This window comes from Pelophylax lessonae, assembly GCF_965119305.1.
Source record: "Pelophylax lessonae genome assembly, chromosome: 5".
In the NCBI taxonomy this organism is placed as follows: domain Eukaryota; kingdom Metazoa; phylum Chordata; class Amphibia; order Anura; family Ranidae; genus Pelophylax; species Pelophylax lessonae.
This window is the reverse complement of record NC_138772.1, coordinates 25,286,113-25,295,091: the sequence shown is the minus strand read 5'-3', so window position 1 is coordinate 25,295,091 and position 8,979 is coordinate 25,286,113.

Below are 8,979 nucleotides of genomic sequence, written 5' to 3'. Positions count from 1 at the left end.
CACACCCAATCAGACAGCTCGTGTTAAAAGGGACCTGAAAAGCAATCTGCATGGCTTGCTTTTCCAAGCATTGGCTAGTTTAGTGAGCCTGGACTAATAACAGTCACTGTAATGCTACCCATACTGCTGTCCTTTTAACATGGTGACAAAAGTTGATACCTATGCTACATGTGTGTAAAGTTACTTGCACCCTGCTAAATGGACAGCAATAAGGTTGTAAATACAGTGACTGCCTGTCCCCCCCTGATGGCGGCCCTGGGTGTGTCATGAAAGGCCAATTGAGAAAATGGCTATATCATGTAGAGGAAATCACCAGTGTGGGGCAACCTATGTCATGGAGGTAGATTTGGACATCGATGTATATGTATCACCAGAAATGGAATTCTTTGTTCTACAATATCTCAAAGACGACCTAGCATGTTATTTGAAGACTGTACTATTTTGGACATACTTGGACTCAAACATACACTGCTCTTTCCACAGCTCCTCCTCCTCTGGGGGTATGATAAAGTTTATACGCATCTTCACCAAAAGCACAAGATGATGTGTCGTCTCCGGATGAGGCTGCAGCGGAGATTTCAGTTTCTGCCTGAGATAGTGGATCTGCAGCAGGCCTGGAGTGATGCCAAAAGGCGCTCACCCAGGCTCCTGCTAAAGGCTGTGGAGCAAATCTCCGGTAAGTAAAAATATACATTACATGTGACCAGATAGGTTACAATTTTTTGGGTAGGTGGACATGTGTTTAGCTATGCAACAACACTAATACCAACACCCCCCCCCCCCCCCTCCCTCTCGCTCCTACCTTTCCTACCTCCATCAAGTGTCTCTTCACAACCTTTAATACTACTATGTACATTCGTATTTTTTATGTTTTTTTTTTTTCTTCTGCTTCTAGCCAAAGCGGACGGACGGCACCCTCTTGTGCTTTTGGTGAAGAAGGGGAGGAGGAGGACGGCCACACTCCAATATGCAGTCAGAGGCAGCGAGCCATTTGAGCAGCTGAAAATTGTGGATCGTAAGTAGAAAATAAAAATGTTAGAAATTTCTAATCTCTAATCACATTTTACAGAGCCCCCTTTACATCGGAGTCTCCAGACTTACTACACTGTAAGAGGGAAGTGTGAAGACTCTGATATAAGGAGAGTTTGGGAACCATTATTTGAGGGGGGAAGCTGGGGACTCTGGTGTAAAAGGGAACTCTGTGTTCCCCAAAGCTCCCCCATACATCTGAGCTTACAGAGACCCTCTTACACTTCCCTTCCTCAGTCCACCACAGTCAAGGGCACAACAAGTCCCACTGCAGAAGGCTACCTGCTTGGACTTGTAATCCTCTCTGTAGGGGAATGAGGAAATACTGCCTGCTATGCTAAGACTTGTAGTGCCCTCTGTTAGGGACTAAGGATTCCTCAGTCCTCAACATTCTAGGGCACTATAAGTCTCAGCATAGTGGGCTGTCATACCTCAGTCCCTCACAGCTCGGGTCAAAAACAACACAGTTAAACATCTAAAGGACAACTCCAAACAAAACTACCAATAATGGACAGAGTCCATATGCTCTATAATGTCAAAGACCCGCTACCACTCACCTTCCACCTCTGGTGCTGTCATTGTGTAGGGCAAAGGGCTCCATCTACACCATGTTTGGCTTTCATGTCAGATAGGCAGGACTTGCTCAGCTCCACTCTCTTCCTTGGCAATTGACTCTGGCGTCATTGTGGATCTTTCCTCCTCTAGAAAACCCCCAGGGGCCCTCTCCTTGTCCCCCAGCCACCCAGGGCCTTCTTCTCCTCCTCCTCCACCAACCATTTTCAGACTCTTCCAACTTCCCTGGGGCTACTCAACCACTTTGCATAGTGGACACAACAAATCTATGACCAGCCTGCAAAATATCAAGTCTGGGCCTGGTTACCTGTATGTTCCGGGTCCAGGGCGGAGCTCTCCTCCCAGAGCAACAACTGATGATAGCAGAGTGAGTTGACCGGCCAGTCACTTCCTACTGGTGCAGGTACACACCTACCGATTCCTCCACATCTTAGGATAACATGATCAGACGGCCAATCCCCAGGCAGAGAAGGAGGAGTAAGTGTCAGCGGACAACAGACACCTGGCAGACGCAGTGAAGGGACTGCAGCACACTGCTGCAACTTTTTGATCCGAGGATTGAAAGCAATCTTTTACTTGGGAGATTTCCCTGACTGCGCCCTTCGAAATGTTGGTGCTCCGCCACTGGCCGCAAGGCCCCTGTAGGTGCGAGGCCTTAGGCGCCCGCTTAATTTGCATGGTGCCCTCCTGTTTTAAAACATGGTCAATGCATCTCATTGGTGTAAGTGCACTTCTATGTTCTGAATTGTAGGGGCATTGAGTATGGTGCTAGCATGATGAGAGGTTACTGCCTATTTGTGTCCATAAATAATATATAATGTTTTTCTTTTATTTTAGAAACCAGTGATCAGGATGTGGAGGCTCAGCCTTCTCAGGCCCCCTGTAAGTAATGTGGATGTGCTGGTGTGTTGTGTATTAGGTCGAACTTGGAGGAATGATTGTTTGTTTTGTTTTCTTTTGTGGTTGATGTAACTTCAGCAAGAGAGGAGCCTCAGGCAGGGCCAAGTCGCCTGGATCCGGGCCAGGAACAAACTGTTGGCCAAGAAGAGGCCAATTGGTCCGACTCGGATGAGGACCTGGGCTCTCCTCAAATGGGAAGTAAGTATTCTACATGTGTTTGTGTGTTCAATGTGTCCTGGTAAATATAAGGGCTGTAATATATATATTTTGACATTGGGGTTTTGTAGCAGCTGACATTGAGGATGTTTGTTGTGGAGGACTGGGGAAGAGGGGCCACTGCTTACCCAGTCCACTGTAACTACTACCTTCAATGTTTCCAGACTACTTTCTGTGTGCCTTTATCAAATAGCTTTTGTTCAAGGATTGTATTTGTGTCTTTGTGTTTCTAGGAGATACAACGCCATCCCCCCATGAAGGGACACCATCCCCCCATGTAGGGTCTCCCCCATCCTCCCCCACTCCAGGCTCCCCTGAACTAGTCTGTAAGTACCTAAAATTAGATTCTCACATGAATTGTGTGTGCTAGGATGATGTGTATCTAGGATAATCTAAGTTGGAGTCAAAGCAAGTGTAGTTTTGCTATATGTGACAGGAAGGTTGGTCATGAAACACTCTTGCTTAACCTTCATGTTTGAAAGGTGGTTTTGGGGAGCTTTACAGGACATGTTATCTTTTGTAAGTTATCTCAAGCCACCCTATTCTAAATTGGTGTTAGTTTCTCTACATTGGAAATGGTGTGCTTTGTACTTGTAAATTTTTAGGGGACATTGTAATTTAATCATGTCCTGATTTAGTCAACACTGAAAATGTGTGTTTGTCAATCTTTCATAAATACTCTTCCTCGGTAATGTACCACATTCCAGTTCACAATTTGTGTTCTTTTTGTGCAGTTTCTCCAGAGCCAGCCACGCCATCCACTTCAGGGGCCCCAAAAAAACCTGATGATGGTAAGTTGTGTGCTTTTCCAGTAATGTGTCTACTTAGTAAGTGGAGAAATGCTAACTGTGTATGTCCCCGCTCAGGCTTCAAGTTGTTCTAAAGGCAGCGGGTTCTTTATGTGAATGCATTCTATGCATTAGTATTCCAAGTGATAGGTGTGCATATTCCCCCTAAGACTTACTGGGACCATTTTTTACGGTCCAAATTTTTGCACTAATACTTGTCTGGAACAGACTCCCCCTCCTCCTTAACTGAGGTGACAGCATGCCAATATTGCCTCCTGATGCTGTCACTCCTAATCATTGAGACCATTGGAAGGGAGGGGGGCAAGGCTGGCTCACAGCCTAGTGCCTGAACAGGCACAGGGTGCTTGGCTTCATCTCATGTGCCTCCATAGCAAGCTGCCTGCTGTGGGGTCAAACAACAGGAGGGAGGTGCCTAGAGGTGTGTACAGGGGCCATGTAAAAAGGAGGATTGTTATTTCTCTTGTCCCCAAAAACCTAGAGAGTGTAAGTCTAACCTGATTAGTTTTCCGCAGCCCTCCCAAAATGATATGTTTCCAACACTTAGAACAGGCAGGGCTGAGGCACCAAAAACATCAGAAAAACACAATCAGCACAAAAGCAGGGAGTACGTATCCTTAACGCTACAAGCTTCACCCAGAAGAATGACGCTTGCACTGTACAAATCTGCATCACCACCATATCAATGTCTAAATAAAACTTTCAGGGAAATGTGGAGGGGTAATGAGTGGGTGTTAGAGCGTTTTCATGACTGCGTAACCTACAGTTAGCGTGAGTCCATTTGTTGATAAACTTTTTCTTCTCTCTTAACACAGCTGGGATGGCGGAAAGGAGATCAGGGGAGCAGACACATCTGCTCCGTCCAGAACTGGCCCTCAAAATTCCTAAGGGTGAGTCTCTACTATGTGTCAGGTTCAATCTATAGACAGTAAGAGGGAGAGAGAACGCTCCACAGATTCCAATGGTGATAGAGATAAATGTGTGCACATGTATCGTGTTGACCAATTGAACCCAAAACACCTTACATTCTTCAAAATGATTGCTTGTGTTTACATGCAGAAAAGCATTTTACTTAGCTTTGGTGGAACTGCTACTAACATTCCAAGCCATCTTATGTAACCTTTTGAACAATTTGCTGTGAAAGTTTGAGTTTAAGGTTTACAACAGCAATTTAGCATATTTGCTTCAGAGTGTTGATAAAAGCCAACCAATAGACTCCTAAGCATATTTGTTGAGGCACATTAATTACAATCCTTGTTTGGATCATTTTGCCTAAAACTAATTGTCATGTTTTTTTCTACCCAGGGCACACCCACCTCACCTACGAGGTCCTCCTGGATTATATGAGGTGGTGCGGAGACCGAATTCTCTATTTGGAACACCTTTGTGGCGTGGATCCAGACCCTAAGGAGCCATTCGTTAGGAATGTCACACCTTTAAAAAGATCCTAGTATTTTTTTTTTGTTGTTTGTTTACTTATGTTGCACGTTGCAACACAAAGAAATGTCACATTTGTAATTGTTGCCCATTATAAACAAAAATCTAACAAAAAAATCAAAAACAGTTTAAAAAAAAACCCTTTTTTTGGGAACCAAAAAAACCAAAAAAAAAAAAAAAAGCCTTGTTTTTGGCAACCAAAAAAAATATAAAAATTTTAAAAAAACCCTTTTTTTGGGACCCAAAAAAACAAAAAAAACAAAAAAAGCCTTGTTTTTGGCAACCAAAAAAAATATAAAAATTTTAAAAAAAACCTTTTTTTGGGACCCAAAAAAACAAAAAAAACAAAAAAAGCCTTGTTTTTGGCAACCAAAAAAAATATAAAAATTTAAAAAAAACCCTTTTTTTGGGAACCAAAAAAACCAAAAAAAACAAAAAAAGCCTTGTTTTTGGCAACCAAAAAAAATATAAAAAATTTAAAAAAACCCTTTTTTTGGGACCCAAAAAAACAAAAAAAAAAAAAAAAGCCTTGTTTTTGGCAACCAAAAAAAAATATAAAAATTTAAAAAAAACCCTTTTTTTGGGAACCAAAAAAACCAAAAAAAAAAAAAAAAGCCTTGTTTTTGGCAAACCAAAAAAAAAATGTTTACAAAAAAGCCTTGTTGTTTTTGGCAACGGAAAAAACCAAAAATGTATACAAAAAAGCCTTGTTGTTTTTGGTAACAAACTAAACCAAAAATGTTTACAAAAAAGCCTTGTTGTTTTTGGTAACAAACTAAATCAAAAATGTTTACAAAAAAGCCTTGTTGTTTTTATGGCAACGGACAAAACCACAAATGTTTACAAATAAGCCTTGTTGTTTTTATGGCAACGGACAAAACCACAAATGTTTACAAAAAAGCCTTGTTGTTTTTATGGCAACGGACAAAACCACAAATGTTTACAAATAAGCCTTGTTGTTTTTATGGCAACCGACAAAACCAAAAATGTTTACAAAAAAGCCTTGTTGTTTTTGGTAACAAACTAAACCAAAAATGTTTACAAAAAAGCCTTGTTGTTTTTGGTAACAAACTAAACCAAAAATGTTTACAAAAAAGCCTTGTTGTTTTTGGGAACAAACTAAACCAAAAATGTTTACAAAAAAGCCTTGTTGTTTTTGGTAACAAACTAAACCAAAAATGTTTACAAAAAAGCCTTGTTGTTTTTATGGCAACGGACAAAACCACAAATGTTTACAAATAAGCCTTGTTGTTTTTATGGCAACGGACAAAACCACAAATGTTTACAAAAAAGCCTTGTTGTTTTTATGGCAACGGACAAAACCACAAATGTTTACAAATAAGCCTTGTTGTTTTTATGGCAACCGACAAAACCAAAAATGTTTACAAAAAAGCCTTGTTGTTTTTGGTAACAAACTAAACCAAAAATGTTTACAAAAAAGCCTTGTTGTTTTTGGTAACAAACTAAACCAAAAATGTTTACAAAAAAGCCTTGTTGTTTTTGGGAACAAACTAAACCAAAAATGTTTACAAAAAAGCCTTGTTGTTTTTGGTAACAAACTAAACCAAAAATGTTTACAAATAAGCCTTGTTGTTTTTATGGCAACGGAAAAAACCACAAATGTTTACAAAAAAGAATTGTTTTTGTGAAAACCTTCCAAAAAATGATGTCAAAACATAAAAAATGTTTAAAATGTTTATCTAAATTAAATTTAAGTATGTTGCTCTTTGCAACACAAATGTTACATTGGCAATTTAGTTCATTCTATTATATATTGTAATATATTTTTTGTACGCTACAGTTGGTAGACACCCACATGTGTTATTAAAACATTTATTTTATTACCCAAGTTTTCTTTTTGGTGTACACATCGAATGTCTTTTGTGTTGTATTTGTTTACTTGAGTGGTGTGGTCTGTAATTGTTAGTATGTTGGCTTTGGTTTATGTTAGCCTTGAGACTTGTTTTGAAGCTACATTTGAAGGGAGACCTTTTCTTGGGTCGTTATGTGAACATTGAGTTATCTAAATTTACATGAAATCATATGTTTGGAGATAGAGAAGCACGTGTGTATAAATGCCTACATTAACCAGGGCCATTACTTGGCCACCAACACTCCTAAAAAACCAAAGAGCAAACACAAACTAATCATTTTGCATAAAATTTTATTTCATCCCCAAAAGAAGCACTATAATAAATCATATTGTGCCACCCTCAAATTAAAAAAAAAAATGGCCCAAAAAATTGGCCAATGTAAATCATTAACAAAACTAAACCAAATTAAACAAAAAAACAAAAAATCAAGTTGGTGGTCGTGCCTGAAGCAGTGTGGTGAGCATTGTTAAGTTTCCTGCCATCAAATGGTGTGCCAAGAGTTCCATCTGGTCTGGGGTTAACTGTAGAGTTGTGCTCAAGTGGCCCATTAGGATCATATCTTCTGTCTGAGGCTGCTGATGATGCAGGGTGTTGAACGTTGGAAATGTCCCAGACAGAAGATGTTCGGCCAATAGTGTCATCTGCTCTGGGGTCAGCCTAAGCATTTGGGCAACGTGTGCCATTACCATGAGATGGGATCGTTGCTGCTCCAAGGCTATTTGATGCTGCTGGTGGTGCAAGGGTTGTGAAGATGTGTGGGGAGTGGTGGTTGATTGTTTGTTGTGGTCCACGGTGCGGGGGCAAACGACATGTCGCATTGGTGACAAAAAAGAAGAACGGCCTGGGGAGGAGTGAAGTGATAAAGGTGTGGAGGGAATGTAGTCAGGTGGAAGGGGTACTGTGGAACCAGTGCGCATTGAGGTTGTGCAGGAGGATTGCTCATTGAGGGGTGTGGGAGTCCGAACGGAGTGTGAAGTGCTAGGAGTGGCTACAGGAGGAATTGTCCCATCCCCAGCTGCCTGACAAGTGGCCAACACTGGCATTACCCTCCCACTACCACAACCTGCAGTGGCAGGTGAGTGAGATGTTTGGGAGGGCTCTGCCAATGGGGCATCTTCAGATCCAAACAGGCATTGGCGTGTGGCCAGCACCTGAGTGTCAACACTTTGCCGATCCCGTTGATGCTGGTCTGCTAAACTTACCAAGCTGTTACGCATATCCTGTTGAACCTGTAACATATCCTGGTGAACCTGTACCATTGTTGCTACAGATTCCTGTATGAGCCCGAGCAGACGTACTGCCTCAGTAGATTGCTGAGTACGCCTCCTTAACTCATTTTGGACCTGATACTCATCAAGCAGCCTCTCGGCTACATCCAGCATAGATGGACGAAGTTGGGTAGGTGACAATCCCTCTGCATCTAAGGCTACCTGAAAGCAGAAGAAATAGACCAAATCATTATCAAACATCATGACTAAATATTTCAGATTAGTTTGACAACTTAACACCCCAAGCAGAACGTTGAAAAGTTTGATGTGCTTCTAATGAGTACTTGTTCATTGTAAGATTATCCAAGCTAGCAACACTTCTGATAATGGGTACATATTATATTGGTGTGACTAATATGACAAAGGCAAAAAAGATTCAACATGAAGGTGTTCCCAATTAACCCTGGTGTGGTAGGTTGTTTATGCTTTTGGTAAATCTGTTACTACACCAATGACTTTATACATCTACGTATGTTGTCTAAAATCTTGCCATCAATCGGCTACAGGACAACCCAACCAAACGATACCCATGAATTTGGACCTGGAAAATCAAAGACGGGCCGGACTTTAAAGATCCTGGATGTTTTTGGAACATTAGTGGCACACCAAATTATAACATAATTCCCTGATGTTCAAGATAGAACTCTTGTTGTGCTGGTGCATCGTCAGAATGTCATAGCACTAATTTAACACACACAATGTAAGCCACATCTAGTCCAAAATCAATGCTACCATTGAAATGTTACATGTGCACCTTGTTCCCTTATATCACATACCACAGCACTGGATGCAGAATCGTCGCCAGCTCCTGATCCAACTCCAGCTGCAACGTCAAGAGGGGCCTGATGTTCTTTTAAAAACAAAAAAAAAAAAAAC